General features: G+C 57.6%; 1 protein-coding gene and 1 long non-coding RNA gene across 3 annotated transcripts in view; one reads left to right on the plus strand and one right to left on the minus strand.

Annotated features, from left to right (window-relative positions):
* VANGL2 (VANGL planar cell polarity protein 2) overlaps positions 1 to 13,373 on the minus strand; it is a 26,157-nt gene extending 12,784 nt beyond the window's left edge. Inside the window, exon 1 of one of the 2 annotated variants that reach the window (XM_032397279.1) lies at positions 13,193 to 13,373. The gene's annotated coding sequence lies outside the window, so the exon portion shown is untranslated. Of the gene's footprint in view, positions 1 to 6,469; positions 6,768 to 13,192 lie in introns of those variants that run through there. The other variant, XM_032397280.1, reaches the window with a different exon arrangement.
* LOC116627504 lies at positions 456 to 9,220 on the plus strand. The gene is made up of 3 exons (XR_004298492.1): positions 456 to 911; positions 7,573 to 7,703; positions 8,899 to 9,220. It is a non-coding gene; the product is annotated as an uncharacterized LOC116627504 (long non-coding RNA).
* Positions 13,374 to 17,479: the final 4,106 nt, after the last annotated feature.

The following is a 17,479-nucleotide window of genomic DNA, read 5'->3' on the forward strand; positions in this document are numbered from 1 at the left end:
GTCAGCCTGGCTGCTCCCCATGAGGCTCAGGGGTGTGTGTGTGTGTGCGCGCGTGCTCGGGCCAGGTCAGCCTGGCTGCTCCCCGTGAGGCTCAGAGGGTGTGTGTGTATGTGTGTGTGCGTGCGCACACAGACTAAGGAACAAGGTCAGGAATGGAAACCATGGATAATGTTGGGGTGAGTGGGGAGGAGAAGGCAGCAGAAACCATTCAAAAGCCTAAAGCCCTGAAATGGCAAGGTCGAGAGTCTTCCTGGGTGAGTGTGCTCGGGGCGGCATCTTTATTCTACATGTTCACCTTTGAGCTCTGCAGAGAAGAATGAGCTCTCCTCCTCGCTTCCCCAACGCTCACCCGCATCCTGCTGGGCCCCAGAGCCCAGCCCTCCACGACTAGCAGCCACCGCGCATCCTCCCCTCTGCCCCACCTCTGTCACGCACGCATGACTCAGCCACGCACACGCGTATTTCCCAGCCTCACTCACCGGCCCATTGACTCACTCTCAGGCACCTCTGTGCACCACGCTCCCTGCGAGGCCCTGGGGGTATGGCGGAGACCTGACCCTGCATTCCCAGGCTGGTGGGGCAGATGCACACGGAACGAGGACACTGGAGTATGAATAACTAACTGCAGGAGTGACGACAGGAAAACCAGGAGAGACGGCTCTGGGGGCCGTGACCAGAAACTGAGTGCTTCTGGAAAGTCTCTCGGAGAAAATGACACCTGAGCCTGAAGGAAGAGCAGCAATGAACCAGGCAGAGTGCAGGAGAAAGGCAGGGAGGCAGGCTCAGGAAGACCAAGGGCAGCGGAGCTCAGTGTATTTCAAGAACTAGCATCGGCCCCGTGGGGCTGGAGCTGAGGAAGAGGACGGTGGACAGGTAGCCGGGGCCAAGCTATCGCAAGATCCCTGGGCCAGGTGAGGAGCTCGCGTTTTAGTCCAAGCCCAAGGGGAAGCCTGTGAAGGATTTTAGCTATGCAGGCAGGGGCTGGGGGAGGGGAGCGCAGCCGTGGGAACGTGGGAACACAAGGAAGGAGGCTGCTCCAGGCGTGCACGCCTGGAGGAGGTGACAACAGCCGGGCGTGAGACATGCTGGTAGGATCAGCAGCGCCCACCAAGGTCTGGCTGAGGGGAGGGGAGTGCCCAGGATCTCTGGCCTGAGCAAGAGAGTAGATGGTAGTGACATTACGGGGGGGGGGGCCAAATCTCGGGAGGAAGGCAATGAGCTCCATTTCCAGCGGGCTAAGTTCAAGGCCATGAGACAGGCGGTCAGGGAGGCAGCAGGGTTTCTGAGGAGCCAGACTCAGGAGAGTCTGAGCTGGAGATGCTGCCGGGGTGTAAGGTGGGAATGTGTGGGATCCCCTCGGAAGAGGAATGAGTTAAGGGGTTTCTGGGAATCCCGGTGTGTAAGAGCAGGCAAAGGGGCCAACGAGGTGAGGCCAGAGGACGGGGGAGGCCAGAAGAGTGGGCTCCCGCGGCAGCCGAGAACAGGAGAGCGTTTGGAGGCGGGAATAAAACCGACCAGGTCGCATGCTGCCAAAAAGTCAATGATGTTCAGAACTGAAACAGGTTTCAGTGTGGTTGTTAACTCTTCTCCCACTAAACTAAGCGGTCAGCAACTAGAGAACAGGAAGGATGACTGAGACGTATCTGTGTCCACCACCCTCCCGGGGGAAGGGGCAAGAAACTGACACTGACCTGGGGAATGCACTCGCCCTCTGACTCTCGGGGAACCCGCCACCACCGTGGGGAGATGAAATCTATCCCTCCATTCCTTGATCCCCCTACCAGCTATCTGGAGGCACCCCCGTGGCCCTTCGATGGTTGTCAATAGCCCCACGTCAAGGCAAGCGTGTGACAGACACACGCTTAGGGGACACAGGTATGAAGCCTCAACCCAAGCCGAACCCTTTCTAAATACCGTTGCCGTGAACAGGGCCTTATGCAGCACCCCGTCCACAAATCACACATCGAGCTCCTCCACCCCGGCTCCTGAGAACCGTCTACTGGCTAAGATCTCAGTACAGTTCCCACACCTTGTCTGCATCTCTCTGGCCTGTTGCAGCCTATTCTCGTCCCCAGACCCGATTCCCACCAGGAGGTTAAAGAGAACGAGTGGGCTCCAGAGAGGGGGTGGAGAAGTAAGGGGGAACAGACCTGCCCTCGCCCCGGGTCTAGACAGAGGCAGGATCCAGGACTCCCCACCATCTCAGCCTCACCCTTAACACTCACATCTCCAGAGCCAACAGCACAGAGAGCCTGGGATTTGCATCCAAGGCTCTGCATTCGAAACCTGACTCTCCCACCCACCATCTACGTGACCCAGGCAAGTTACTTAACTTCTCTGCACTTTGTAGCCTGGTAGGCTCATCAGGAAAATCGGAAAATAATGATACATCCTTGATGGGGCTGCTGTGAGGACCCTGGGGGTGAGAGAAATGCTTCTATACACTGCTCAGCTAGTAATTAGTTAAGGAATTAATATGCTCTGGCTCAGGGTCGCCCATACTCCGATCCCCACACACTTCCTCTGAGACTTTGGAAAGAGGTGGTGTAAATAAATCCTGCTGTTTATACTACTAAATAAAGAAGTCTCACACACACACACACACACACACACACACACACACACACACACACACACACACACCCCTGACCAGAACCACTTCAAATACACCCAGGAGGGAAGCCGGTACCATTGTGTTTCCCCTACAGATAAATTTCAAACCAGACAAGAGTGCCAGCCCCTCCCAACCCTTTGTTCCGAGCGACTCCGCCTGGAGCCCCTACCTCCCTCCCAGCCACGTATTAAAGACCCAGCATACACCCTGCTCCCCTGGCCCGCTTCACCCCACCAACCCAACTCAAGGTGCCCCAAAAAGCATCCAAATGTGCTCCTCCTTCCCCTACCAAACAGAGGGACCAGAATGAGCACCCAATTTCTTAGACCCTCGCCTGCTGTCCCCTCAAGTACCCGGGGAACTAACCCGAATCTGGAGAGGCTGGGGGAGGGACGGGAGGTGAGTGCAGACAAGGGGAGAAGTTGCCCTTGTTTCATCAGCTCAGGAATCAGGGGTCTGGAGGGTCTCCTGGGTGGGCGGATTCCCAGGGAAGAGGGTGGGGGAGGGGAACACTGGATGAGACCAACAAGTGGAAATGTCAGAGGTGGACCTCGAGGGCAGCAAGACCCGGTGTGGACCGGGGGGTGGAGAGGGCCCTGGTTTGCGGGTGGGAGGCTGGGAAAGGGAATGTGTCCCATTGCGTTCACCTTGCCCCCACCTCCAAGACACACAAACACACTCACTCAGTCCCCTGCTCAAACCAACCATGGATTATCTGGGGTTAAAAAGAGGCCAGAGAGGAGAGAGAGAAGGAAGGGAGCCTGTCACAAAAACAAGACCCTTCTCCCCCCAAAGGCCTTTCAGAAATAAAATTAATGGAATGTGTCTCAGTACCATCCCAAGGGGACTGGGGGGAGGGGTGGGGGGGAATGTGGGGGCTTTTGTCCCCGGCTGCCCAGCTTCTCCCACATTGATCACCATGGCAACCAAAGCCCCCTGTTGCCTAGGTGATGGCAGCCGGGTCCTGGAACCCATACCCAGCATCCAAAGCGAGGGAGGTTGTGAAGGTGGGGGGGGTTAGGGACAGAGGGGGAGAGAATGGGGTTTCTCCTCTGGCAGCCCCAGCTTTTGTCTGAGCCCTGGGATCAGGTTTCTTCAGGAAACAATCAGAAGCCTCTGGAAAAAATACACTCAGAACCTGGCAACAGGCAGAGGGAACAAGGCCTTGGGGGGTGGGGGGGGTTACAGAGGGGAAGGCTGGTGTTGGCCAAAATGCAGACTGAGACTGGACCCTTCCCCGTAGCCCCCCTCGGAGGCGCGGCTCAGGTGGACGAGGCGCTGGACACAGACACGGGCACCCCAATGTGGGGCAGGTGCTGGGGACCGAAGGCCAGCCGGCAGGTGGCTAGGATCACGACCTCCTTCGCCCGCTCTCTGGACCAGGACCACCCCCCCACCCAGTCCCAGCTCCTTCAGGCCCAGGATGGGGACAGGAGGCGGGGCAGAGGTGAGGGTGGGGCTGGGGGGGTGACTCAGCCAGGAAAGCAAAGGTGCGGAGGAGACCGGACACAAACATGTACCTAAAAAGGGCACCTGTTATTCCTCATCTCTATGGAAGACGGGGCTGTGAGCAGCAGACCAGCTGCGCAGTGGAAGGCACTTGGGTTGGATCTTCCGGCTGCGGGGGGAGGACAAGACACCAATAGCTTTCCTGACTCTGACGGGGCAGAGCTCTTGATAGGCCCACTCTTGAAACAAATGGCCCCCCTCTTCTCAGTCCGAGATGGGGAAGGCTGGTGCTGCCGGACACAAGGGAAGGGGCACGATCCCCTCCGCAGACCCCTCCTGCAGAGCTGTCTGTGGACACCTGCCATTAAAGGTCTGTGACTCCTACACAAGAGCCCAGATCCACCTGCCGCTGCCTCTGGGTCCCCACTCCTGCCCACAGAGTGGCGTGGGCATGTGAGCGCCCCCGGCCCAAGGCCCCTCAGCTTCACCCACCACAGCCCCAACGTCCAAGGACATCGATGTGAGTCCACGCACCGTGCTGGCCGGCCACTCTCCTGGGTGCCACCGGGGATCCAACCTCCCCGCCCGGTGTCCTAAGAACTAGAAATCTGCCCACAAAGACAGGGCGCCCTACCACGTCATCAGGCTGGTGGGAGGAGGGCAGAGACTCAAAGTCACAGCTATCCTTCTTCAGACCGGTGGTTTTTCCTCTTTGCCATGTGCTCAGTCCAGGCCCTTACAGCCACCGCTGGTGGCGAGAGGTGTCCAGTGTGGGAGCAAATGCAGACACCTAACCGGCTGCCCGCCGAGGCCAGGAAGGTGCCAGAACCTCTACCTGTGCCCACGTATTCCCCGAGCTCCCCCTTCTCTCCCCTCCTCCCGGGAGGAAACTGCATGGACCCACCCAGTTCTCGGCAGGTCCCAGCACTCCCCTGGAAGAGGCCTTCGAGGTGCAACCCTATGTTTTCCAGATAAAAACATGCACCCCAGAGAAAGACATCACGGTCACATCTCAGGCATGCCTTCCTGGCCTCCACTGTTGGACCTGACTGACGCTCTGGCTTTGAAGTGTGCTCCTCTCAAGAGCGAGACCAGGTTCCTCCATGAGACTCCCGGGCCTCGTGACAAGGGACACACTAGACAGGCCCAAGCTCAGACAGTCGAGACCCGAGCCCTTCCCCTCCAAGGGATGGTTTCTGCCCCACCCATCCCCCACCCAGCTGAGGCTCTCCATGCTTCCTGATCATCCCCATCCGGCCTCAGTGGTGGACAAGCCATCCCTCCCAGGAGGCCATGCTGGGTTTCCCCATCACAAAAAGAAAGTGAGAAAGGCCGGGGACAGCCCCAGGCCCTAGACCAAAAATGGGCTGGAGATCTGCTCCCACCCTCACTCCTGCACCCTGAAAAAGGTCCCAGTGTCCTTGGATGAGACCAGAGCTAGCAGCTGGATCTCAGGGCGCTGAGGAGGAGGAAAGGCCAGCCTGGGGAGCCCAGGAGCCCCCGCCCTGCTAACCAAGCACACTCCCAGGACAGCCCCAGACATGAGCTCACCATCCTTCGAGCCCCAGGGCAGGGGCAAGATCCTTCTCCTCCCCGGGCCGAGAAGCAGGGGACGGCTGGGCTTGGGTCACCTTGGTGACTGAGCTTCCGGAGCAGCTGCTCATGGCCAGACCCCAGTGCAGGGAGCACCGCTGGGGAGAGAGCCCACACACTGGGCTGGCGGCCAGGATACCTGAGCCTGCGTTCTCACGGAAAACGAGCTGGGGGAGCCAGAGCCAAGCCTTGCTCCTCTACTTCCTCAACTTCCCTCCATCTAAAGCGGGGGTGATGTGGGTACCCTCCAAAATCACACACACACACCGAAGCGCAGACACACACCTACACCACCCTCCGATCCCCCTCTGAAACCTGAAATGGCTCCCGCCTGCCCCACCCAGCTCCACCCACCCTGGCCGGGCAGGTTCTGTAGAGACCTGCTCTGCTTTCTCTCTGGCACCCCCACCCCCACACCAGCTCGCAGAAAGCCTCTGTCCCCCAACACACCATACACCCGTGCGCATGCACGCACCCACACCACGGCGCCTCATTCCCTAGCCTCCCCCAGACCCATTCCCAGCCAGTGGAGAAGGGAACCCTGGGCAGGGGGAGGGCAGACAGCAGAAAGGGTGAGTAATCTTTTTGGCAGCTGTCCCAGGTGGGGGCCAGAGGGGAGACAGGGTGCGAGGCGGGTGAGAAGGTAACCAGGGCTTCTAAATGCCTGGATGCCCTGTTTAATTTCCACCAATGGGCCGGCCCCACAATTCCCACCCACCAGGTTCTGAACTTCCTCCCTCAGCTGGGGCAAAGGACTGGCCCCTACCTGCCCATCAGGTGAGCTGTGGAAGAGCCAAGAAGGAAAACAGGTACCTCGAGTTGTCCTCAGGGACAGGAGAAGGTGGACCACGGGAGGTGTGCAGGCTGCTCACAGATCAATTCCTGTGCACTCCACACTCCCAGCCTCGAGGAACACAAAAATGCCTCTCTCTTCGTAGCCTACTGTCTCAGGGAAGCGCCAAGTGACCCTGACTCCAGGAGGCCCTCCCAGCCTGCTCGCCCAGCCTCTGCCATGGAGTAGGAGGTGGCAGGTGGCTACTTGGGGAGGGGGACTCAGCCACCCTTGGGCTCACATGTGGTGGGGGAGCAGGGAGCTGGGGACATGGGGCACGAAAGCTGGTTTATACAGGAGAAGTAGCAGGCTGGGCCTAAGGATGTGACGCAGCGTGACTGCGGGTGCGGGCCTGGCTCTCCCTACTCTGGAAACCTTCCCCTCACGCTTCAGCCCGGGGCCCCAGATCTGGCAAGTGACCCAGCTCCTACACAGGAAAACCGGGCCAGCTGAAAGGCCCACGTACCAACTGACCTCCACCACCTTGACTAAGTCACCAACCGAGGTTTCACTCTTCCAAAGAAGTCCCAACGTCCTCCAGCCCTTGTATCTGCCACCTCCAGTCCTGGAGTATGAAGCAGGTGACAAAACAAGTGTCTCTGTTCACACTTGGTTGTTTTTTAAGTTACCGCATTCACACCTTTCTTGGGTTCAGCACCTATTCCTGTCCAATCACCACTTACCCTAAAAAGCCAGAGGCCCCTCCCCAGACTCACACACAAACACACACTCTCTTCTGGCTGGGGTCGGGGAGCCAGGAGCCCCCTGGTGAAAGTAGGGGTCCGAGGGATATTTTGGGGGTTGCTGGAAAACACTACAGGCAATGAGGGCCAGGCCCCTCCCAATCACAAACAAGACCCCATGGGCTGCAGTGGCCAGAGCCCCCCACGTGTGAAGGGGCCCACAGAGAGGAAGAGGCCGGCCCCTGGAGAGGTTGTGGCCAGGACGCAGCCCTGCCCCAGGCTTGTGACCGGGGGTGCTCCTCTTGGGAGACCTCCTTCTTCCAGAAGACTCCCCCTGGCCCCGCCCTCAGAGGTAGACGTCTCTACTCAGGCTGACAAGGAAACTCATGTCCACCTTTCAGGAGACTGGGCAGTGATTCAAGTTCAAGATTAAAGACAATAATGAGCAAATCAGATTCAACTGGAAGAAGGCAGGGGCAGGCAGAAGGAGCATTATGGAAAATGGAAGAGCAATGCAGTCATGAGATCTCAGGTGAGCTGCTTACCTTCTCTAAACCTCAGTTTTCGGGCCTGTAAAATGGAGTAATAGTGCCTACTTCAGGAGGTTAAGAGTTTCCAACAAAATAACGTATATGGAATATCATGGAGTCTGCCACATAAGAGATGCACAATAAAACGTTAATTCCCACCTATTTGTCCTTTAGAGGGTGCGCCTCCGATCCTCCCACTTCCGGTTCCCATCCTCTCCTTGTGAGAAGACCCCACCCAGAATAAGATGGAATCACCTCTGGCTACGGTGCTGGCCGCAGCCCCCCAGACGACCACCCCGCCCTAACTTCCACCACAGCTGAGCCCTGCCTGAGAGAGCAGCCAGAACCCCCCCTTCCCATTCTCTGCCTCTTTCCTGGGTTGAGGGTGGGGGGCTGGCCCCAGGTCCCCCATCCCCCTCTTCCCCTCCCTCCTTCCACACTTACAGAGGCAGGGGCTGGGTGCCAATCACCCCCACTCTCCCACAGGTGCTAAGCCCAGCTGTGTGTGCAGTGGCTGGGGAAGGGGACCCCACGTCTGCCGTCCCACCCCAGCCCCCAGCTTTTCCCTCTGCCCTCACCGCCCCACCCCGACTACCAGGAGGTCCTTGGCTCTGCTGATTCCAAGCCTGCTTCTCCCAAACCCGTTCCCAGCTGTCATGTAATTACCAGCCTTGCCAGGGGCACCAAACAAGCACAGCAACACCTCATTTCCAAAGGGCCCCACCAGACAAGGCCTCTGCCTCCTTCTCCGTACCACGCAGTGTGGAGGAAGGGATGGAAAGATTCTCCCTGACCCACCTCATTTCTCTCCAGATCACAGGAGGGCTGCCCAGGTCAGATCACCAGGAGGCAGGCTAGAGAAGGGAAGGCTGTGGGGGGCTGGGCGGGGGGGAGGAGGTTTGAGTTAGGATTCACGCCCAGGCTTTTCCCTCACCTCTGCTACTAAAACCTCCCCTTGAACAAGGCTACCAACCTGGAGAGGGTGAAAAAAGAAATGTCAGGTCAATTCAGAGACAGGGGATATTGAAAGACAGGTACCAGCAGGGATGGGGGTAGACAAATACAAGAGGGAACCACCCGAGAAAGACGAGGAAAGGGCAAGTTAAAGTCCCATCCTCCACCCAGACCCTGAGAAGAGGCAATAGGATCCCAGCCTCTCCCTATGACCGACCAACCTCATGGGACTTCCTTTTACAGGCAAGGAAACTGAGGCCAGATCCCCCACCCTATCCTGAGATCCAACAGTGCCACGCTGCACGCAGCTCACCAACACCCTCGATCCTCTGGCATACTCAGCCTGCACCTGCAGAGCCCTCCGCAGGCCCCCCCCGTCTGCCTAGCTCATCCTGTACATCCCGCTAAGGTCCAGCCACACAGTGGAATACGATTCAGCCATGAAAAGGAATGCGGTTCCGATGCCTGCTCCCATGGGAAGGAACCTTGAAGAGATGGTGCTCCGGGAAGGCAGACAGACAGAAGAGGTCACGCGGTGTATAATTTCATTTCTATGAAACATCCAGAACAGGTAAATCCACAGAGACAGAATGAAGACCGGTGGTCGCCAGAGGAAGGGGCAGGGGATGGGGAGCGCTGCTTTGTAGGTACGGGTTTCCTTTCGGGGTCGGGAAAAGGCTTTCAGAGGCCATGGCTGCACAACGCTGCCAACGACTAAAGGCCAACGCACACTTTAAAGTGGTTAATTCCAGGGGCGCCTGGGGGGCTCAGTCGGTGAAGCGTCTGCCTTCGGCTCAGGTCATAATCCCGGGGTCCTGGGACCGAGCCCCGCATCCGGCTCCCTGCTCAGCGGGGAGCTGCTTCTCCCTCTCCCTCTGCTTCTCCCCATGCTTGTGCACTCTCGCTTTCTCCAGCAAATAAATAAAATCTTTTTTTTTAATGGTTAATTTTATATTATGTGAATTTCACCTCTGTTTAAAAAAACTCAGCCAGCGAAGGGCACATCTCCTCCCTGCGCCTTCCCTGACCCCCCCCCCCAGGGCCAAGCACCCCGGCTCCGGGCTCGGGTGGCCTCCTGAACACACCTCCATACAGCACTCACTGGGCTACAGTGAATCGACGTGTTTCTGCACGTCTCCCTGTGAAAGCCCGTCTCACCCGCCCCTCTCGCCCCGGTGCTTCGCACGGCCCCGGGCAGACAGCAGGCGGTGCCCAGCGGGGTCCGCCAGGAGAGCAGAACCAACCCCAAGCTCCGCTCCCCAACCCAGAGCTGCCTCCCATCACGGCAGCGGGGAGAAGCCGCAGCGCTCCGCTCACGGGGACCGAGCGCTGCCCGCGTGCCAGGCGCCGTGAAGGGCTCACGCTCTGTTCCTGCACGGAACCCTCAGAAACCGAAGCGGGAGGGCGTACTATTAACTCCGTCTTACAGGTGAGGCTTCAAAAAGTTCTCTCTTCTGTCTGAGGTCTCGGAACTAGGAAGTGGCAAAAAGAGAAGGTAGGAGCAAGCTGAAACCCAGGCAAGGAGGCCACTGGGGGGACCTGGCGTTCCTGGAGGAACGCCCCATCGGGGTTGGAGGATGGCGTTGTAAGACATCCAAGAGGCTAAAGAATGGGGTTTAAGAACTTGCCCCGCGTCACGCCACTACGAAGTACTAATTCCAGCCAATTCTGTCAGGGTGTGGGGAGCTGTCAAGGGCAGAATGTGCAAAGAGCAGACAGGAGTCCCTAAAACTCAGAGGCGAGGAGGAGAGTCCCAACTCATCCCTCTTCCCCCCCAAAGTTTCTGTTAGCCAAGCACACGCCCCCCTCAACCGGAAGGGCCTCTTGGAAACCAGACAAACAGATAAAAGTCTGTCCTGCTCTAGGGCCAGGAAAGGGGGCCCTTCCTCAGACTCTGAAGGAGCAGAAGGAGCCGAGAGCCACACCGGAGAGGCCCGTCTTGGAGGAATCAGAGGAATGACCAGGCAGAAGCAAGACAATGGGGCAGGAGGAGCCAACGTGTCCGCTGGTTCCAGACAGAAGTACTTCCAGAGATGGCACCTCCCATCCTCTGAGCACAACACGTCCTCCTTGGAAGAACACCCCCACCAGCACGGTGTAGCAGGCCTGCACGAGGGCCAGAGCACCCCCATCCTCGATTCAAGAGCCTCGCTCGCCGCAGGAGCCCTACCCATCAGACGGTGTCTGGCTTGGGGGAATCATGCATCTGGTCCTTCCTGCTCTGCCCCCAGCCCTAGTCCCAACATGTTCTAACTCCCACTACCCTTATCCCCCAGTCTTAGGAAAGCCAGGAAGCCCTGGAGACTAAAGAGGGAACATTCCAATTGCACAGGCCCTTTAGGGACTCAGACATTCCAATTCCAGTTCCTCAGCGACCCTGATAAACTTGTGTGGTCACAATCTCAGCCCCTAAAACTGGGCAGCTCACCCTAACCCCTGGCGGCAACAGGAAAGCATCTGAGAGGGCGACAGAGAATAAAGTGTGCATCCTAAACAAGAAAGTCAGCCCCTTCCCTTCACCCCAAAAGAGAAAAGACAAGAGAGAGGAGAGGCAAAGGGGGTAACCACCGCTTCTGTGGGGAGAGATACACCCACTTCCCCGACAGTGGTGACCTCCCGCCAAATTATCAGGATGCTGAGGACGGCCTTCGAGGGGTGCCCACGCTCTCCCCAACACATGGACACTCATTTGCCCCCTCACTGGCTCAGCTCCTGTTCCTCACCCTCAGACCCGGCCCCAGACCACAGCTCCGCCCCAGCCATGCTCGTCACCAGGGAAAAGGGAAACTAAGGGACCCGCACAGACACACCTGCAGAAACTCTTGAGGAACCCCCCACACCCCACCCCACCAACCTCCCCAGAGCTCCCATGCCACCTTCTCAACTCCATGGACAGACCCCGTTGCACCACACCCCATTGTTCATCCCTCCAGCAGGCTGCCTCCTCTGGCCTCCTCTGGCCTCCACCCCATACTAAAATCCCAACTCCTCAGGAACTGTAGGGTCCTGGAGGAAGGACAGGGTTCGTAGGCTTTTAAGTCAAAGACTCCAAGGCGCTTTCCAAGACAACTGTGGCCTGAGGGGGCTGAGCCTGGGCCGGAAAGCCAAGAATGTGGCCTCTCCATGCACTGGAACCCAACCTATGACAGTGGGGGAGGCCCCTCTTCTTTCTCTCCCTGACTCCTCCAGGGCCTCCTATTCCTCTAGGACTACAGCCAGAACCCCTGTTCTCTATTCCCCACAGCACACACCCTTTTCTAGAAAAACCCACCGCCCAAACAGGCATCTCTTAAGATGGCCCACTCACTCCCACTTGTAGGTCTCAGATACTTAAAGCACTCCCCTTGCGCCCTGAGAGAACCACATCCAAGAAGCTGCAGAATCATCCAGACAGCTGTCCTTCAGGCTTTCTACCAGGAAAATCTACCTGTAGGTGCAAGAAGTAGTACCCCCAACACACACTCAGAAACACACACACCACCTAACGCAGTGCACACACTGGGACGTACCCACCAACACAGGTTGCACACGAGAGAACAGATTCGCTCACCCCCTTTCCACCACACAGGTGCACGCACACCTATCCAGGTATGCCCCATTCTGTTCTTACACACCCGCCTTCCTCAGTATCTACACCCTTCTTTCCCAGAAACCCCTCCGCAGTTCACACACACAGACACACGCCCCTTCCCCCGAGTATACACGTAAATGCACATCCAAGCACACACCAGATACACGGTCAGCTGCTCCCGGGGTGCACACACCTCCACAGAAAAACCCCTACACCTCCAAACCCAGGGGCCCACCTGCAGGAACACGCAGCACATCACGGCGCGCGCACACACACACAAAAACAAAGAATCACACACACTGAGCCTCCACCGATGCTTTAAAACTAATGCAGAGCCCCCAGCCCCCCAAATGGGTAAATCTGAGTGGGGAGAGGGATGCCGGCGCCTGTCCCTGGGCCCCCATACACAGTGCCCGGGTACCCGGCCCGCCAGCCCCGTCCTCGAGCAGCACACACACACCCTCTACTCTCCTCGATCGGTCCCCAGACTCCACACTACACCCTGAATGCATACCTGTCCCGTCCCTCCCCACACTCCTGAAGGTGTGTCTGCACCCCTAAACACCTCCCCGCTTCCAATACCTCCAGGCTCCGATCCTTGCACTGCCTCTCCGCCCCCCCCCAACACACACTCCCGGTCTCCGGCTTCAACCGGCTCCCCCGGGATCATTAAGGCCCCCGCCAGGGCCCCGGGCCCAGGAAAGTCCCTGGCTCTCCAGGCCCGGGCTCCGCCCCCTCCCCAGGAGCCCCCCGGCCCTCCGCAAAGTTGGGGGGGCACTCCGCCGTGCAGTGGGAAAACGGACCGGAAGGGGGGTGCCCCGTGCCCCCCTTCCCCCAGCAGCCATCCCGCCCGCCCCGGGACCGGGCACCCCCTGGCCCCCCGCACGATTGTCCTCCTTTCCTGTTTCTCGTCCTCCTTTCTTTTTCTGGCAAACTTTGCCCGCGCCCCCGCGGCCCGGCACTCACCGCCGCCCCGAAGTGCCGGTGGGCTCGGCCCGGCGCCTTTGTATCCGCAGCGCTCCGGGTCGCGGCGAACTCGGCGCTGGCGGACGGGCAGCGCGGGCGAGGGCGGCGCGGAGGGGGCTCCGGAGCCGGCCACCCCCTCTGCGTCCCAGACCGCTGCCTGTCCCCCCCTCGGGGCCCCGGGGGCAGGGGCCGGGGGATGGGGGCGCTCAGGCTCCCATGGCGGGGCCCAGGAGCACGGAACCGGGGGCCGGGAATCGCACCGGAGCCGGCGGCGGAGCGGGGAGGGGACGGACAGGGGAGCGGGCGAGGGGCGGGGGGCCGGGGGGGCGGGGGGTGCGCGCTCCCGGGCGCCGCCTCCCGGCTGTTCCCGCCGTCGCGCCCCTCCCGCCGCCGCGCCCATTGTCTGCGGCCCGGCTCTTCCCGGAGCCGCCGCTCCCCGGCCGGCGGACCTCCCCAGACGCGCGGGGCCCTCCCGGGCTTGGGAGAAGGCCGGGGCCCGGCGACCCCCGCCCCGAGCGGTGACCGGGGAGGCCTCGATCCCCGGCCAGGGCCCAGCCCGCAGCCCCTCCCTCCTGGGGCGCCTTTTCCCGAGCCGCCGGTGAGAGACGGAGCCCCCGGACCCCCGGGGATGGAGGTGTGCGTTCTCGCGGGCCACAGAGCCGGCTACACAGAGTCCAATCTGGGACGTGGAAAGATTGATTTCCTCCCCCACCCCCCCAGGGCTGCGAGAAGGGAGAGTCGTTTCTGATTTTAATTAGTGGCAGGAGACGCTCCCCGCTTCCCGTGCATACGGGGATTTCCCCGACACCAGCACCACCGCAGCCCCCCTCCCCCTGCTTCCAAAAATAATTTAATTACTCGGTGTTCTAGCTGCGAGCGGCGACCGCCCAGTCAGTATGGGACGCTCCCTCATTAACACTTTTTTCCTCCCCTCTGGTTTGAGCGTTGGGATTAATTACAAAGGGAGCCCTGCCCTGGGGGAGCGAGAGAGGGGGAGGCGCAGGGGCAGGGAACTTGGATGTAGGGGAGAGGGGCGCTTCTCCCAGGAAACCTCCAAAGGCCTATCAGGTCCTTAACCCCAATCACGCAGGCTCTTGGCCCTAGGGGCTTCAGATACCTTGGAGTTGGGGGTACTAGACAGGGGATGTAGGTATCCCAAAACATCCCACACAATTGGGGCATTTCTGCCTTGGAGCATTCCAAGGAACCAGCTGGGCTTCCTGAAGTGGGGCAATAGCTCTGAACCCCCCAAGAGTCTCCCCCATCATAAAAGCCTGGGCTGTGGGAAGTCCTTATGCCCTTTGGAGTGAGCAAAAGCTTAAAGTATTATTATATTATCTTATTACTGTTGCGCAACCCTGCACTTACCTAGAATAGTAATACTTCAAAAGCACCTGCGCATACTTATCCCTTGCACGTCCTCTCACCATCTCAACATCTTTGGGCTTTCAGTCCTGATAACCTTCTCACCCCACCCTGTGATTAAGAAGTCCCAAGGGAAAGAGGTTCTCAGCTTGTTTGGGATTTCTGCTCCTCCCTAATGAAATTTTTTCTCTGAGACTGAAGCTTATCCTTCACAGTTGTCCATTCTAACCTAACCAACCACGAGGACAGAGCCACCTTCTTCTGCATGGTTAGCACTCAAAGATGGAAAACCTTAGGAAACACTTCCCTTCTCCTTAGCCCTTGCTTCTCCTCACCACCCCCCGCCCCCATCGCACACCACGAGTGAGCAAGTGACTCACTACCAAGACTGCATGCGATATGCAGAATCATTATTTCCAGGACCCAAGTCCCTGTGTACTGAGTCCAGGTGCTTGGTGCCTGTCACGTGCCCGGCACCAGGCTGCACCCGTGATCCTGGCGGTATATGAAGGACACGTGGCAGAAAAGCTGGGAAGGGGAAAGGGAGGCAGAGCAGGCTTAGGTGTTCCCAGCCCTGCCCCGAGCGCACCCCACCCCGTGCCAGGCAGCGAGTGTCTAATTTGACCCACTGTTGGGGCACTAGCTTCAGCATGAAGTATGTTCACATGATGCTAGCCTGTTTCACAAGACTCAGAAAGGCCCAAAGAATCAGAATTATAGATATCTGGAATAACAGTTCTGTAGACTGGCCCCACCTAAAGCCAAAACCTAAGTCAGGATGTCAACAGATAAAGCTTCAGGATTAACAGATACCGGGCATCGAGCTGGAATAAACTCAAGCTCTCCTTTCTCCTCTCCGAGGGTGAGATAGGAGGCTTTCAATTCTACCTCTGCAACAAAAGCACTGGATTACAGAGGCGAGGTCCAACATTCATTCTAACTGGTGTGATGTGTCCCATGCAGCAATTCTCTGGGCTACCTTCCACGCTCACCCCTAGAATGGAAACCCGTCTGGATTCACAGAGTGAAGAAATGGAGATCCAAAGAGGAGGTCCGTGTATCCTAGGGCCCAAGGGACCTAGGCTTAACTCTAGGAGGGAAGAGGACACTGAGGTGACATCCAACTGGGATTTTCCCAAGGGCCTCAACCCACAGTGACAGAGGGAGTCAGGACCCTGAAGGACAATAGAGTGGAACAGATTATTATATTTATTATTATTTATTAATTTCAAAAACACAGCTCCTAGCTTTGAGGACATGGGCAAGTTTCTTCATTTCTTCCGGGCTCAATTCCTGTTTATATAAAATGGGACTAATAAAGTAACAGAAGGAACCCTTTCCATATACACATCATGCCCCAGTCAGTTCTCAATCAAACTTGCCCTCTTTGTTAGGTACCTTACAAGATTCCTAGTGCTTTCTAGAACCTCACAGGCCTCAGGCAGTAGGGATAGAACAGGCTGACCAGAGGCCTCTCAGGAGCCGTGGAGGTTTCACCTCCAGGGAGGATGCAAAAGCCTCGTGAAGTGGCGATGGACACTCTCTAAAGGAAAATCCCAGCTGAGAGGAGGGCCTGCTTCCGGTGCAGATGAGGCTGTTCCCGGAAGTCAGGCCCAGACCACAGTGGCAAATGTTAGGTCTTCCACTCTGGTGAAAAGTAGAGCCCTTTCCCAGCACCGCTGTTTAGAAAGGCGTATCCTTAGGACTTTGCTTAACCACGGAAGCTTCACCCCCTAGCAGGATGGCCATCAGAGTCTTTCAATGTTGAGTGATGAGCAATTTCAGCCAACTCCCAGGTACAGGTGACCCCAGTCATGCCCACATCCCAGCCACAACCACCATCTTCCTAGAGCCCTGCTGATAAAACTGGGCACAGTTCTTTTTTTTTTAAGATTTTATTTATTTGACAGAGACACAGCGAGAGAGGGAACACAAGCAGGGGGAGAGGGAGAAGCAGACTTCCCGTGGAGCAGGGAACCCAATGTGGGGCTCGATCCCAGGACCCCAGGATCATGACCTGAGCCGAAGGCAGACGCTTAACGACTGAGCCACCTGGGCGCCCCAAAACTGGGCACAGTTCTATCTCCCAGGATAATTAGAGCTCTTTCACTAGTACCCACTTTCCTAGAGAGGCACCTCTCGATGCTTACAAAAGTATTTCGGGATCCAGTCTACACTGTGAAACAGCTGGATTTTTCTTTTTTTCATTTTTAGTGAGAAAGGAAACAAAATAGCAAAACATCTTAACTGGTTAAGAACGCTGTGTATCATAGGGTTGTCGCGAGGTGTCTCTCTCTTCACTAAGCTCCTGGTCTCTTTGAGAACAAGGACAGAGCCTCATTCATTTCTACATCAATGGCACATAAGTCACTAAATTGGTGTTAGCTCCCTTCTAACTTCCTTCTCTTTCTGTAGTCCTCACCTGTCCCAAAACTTTACCATCCTCTGTCATCCAACCTTTATCAAGTGCGAGGTTCCTCAAACCCCATCCTGTTATCACCAGTCTAAAGAGTTACCTACAATTAAACCAGTGGTTCTCAAACCTTGACTGCAGATTTTAATCACCTGGGAAGCTCTGACAACATACCAATGCCCAGGACCCATCCCAGAGTAATTAAACCAGAAATTTCCAAGGTGCACCCAACTATTGGCGCTTTTTAAAAGTTATCTCAGTGATTCTAATGTGAGAACCACTAAAGCAAACTCTTTCTGATTTCCTTCCTCCCTCCTCACCAGAATAAATGCCCCACGTCCCTTGCCAAGGATCCTTCCTCCGGGTTTGCCTTAGATGCTGTCCTTTCGTGCGCCCATGTTTCCCCCAGTCTCTCCCGTGTCTAACTTGGGCCCCCTGGCTCATCCTTGCCCAGCTGGCAGAACAACATAAAATAGGCCCCTCCACTCTGCAGGCTCCCTTTGCTGCAG

Source organism: Phoca vitulina, unplaced genomic scaffold (assembly GCF_004348235.1).
Source record: "Phoca vitulina isolate PV1807 unplaced genomic scaffold, GSC_HSeal_1.0 scaffold97, whole genome shotgun sequence".
NCBI classification, from domain to species: Eukaryota; Metazoa; Chordata; class Mammalia; order Carnivora; family Phocidae; genus Phoca; species Phoca vitulina.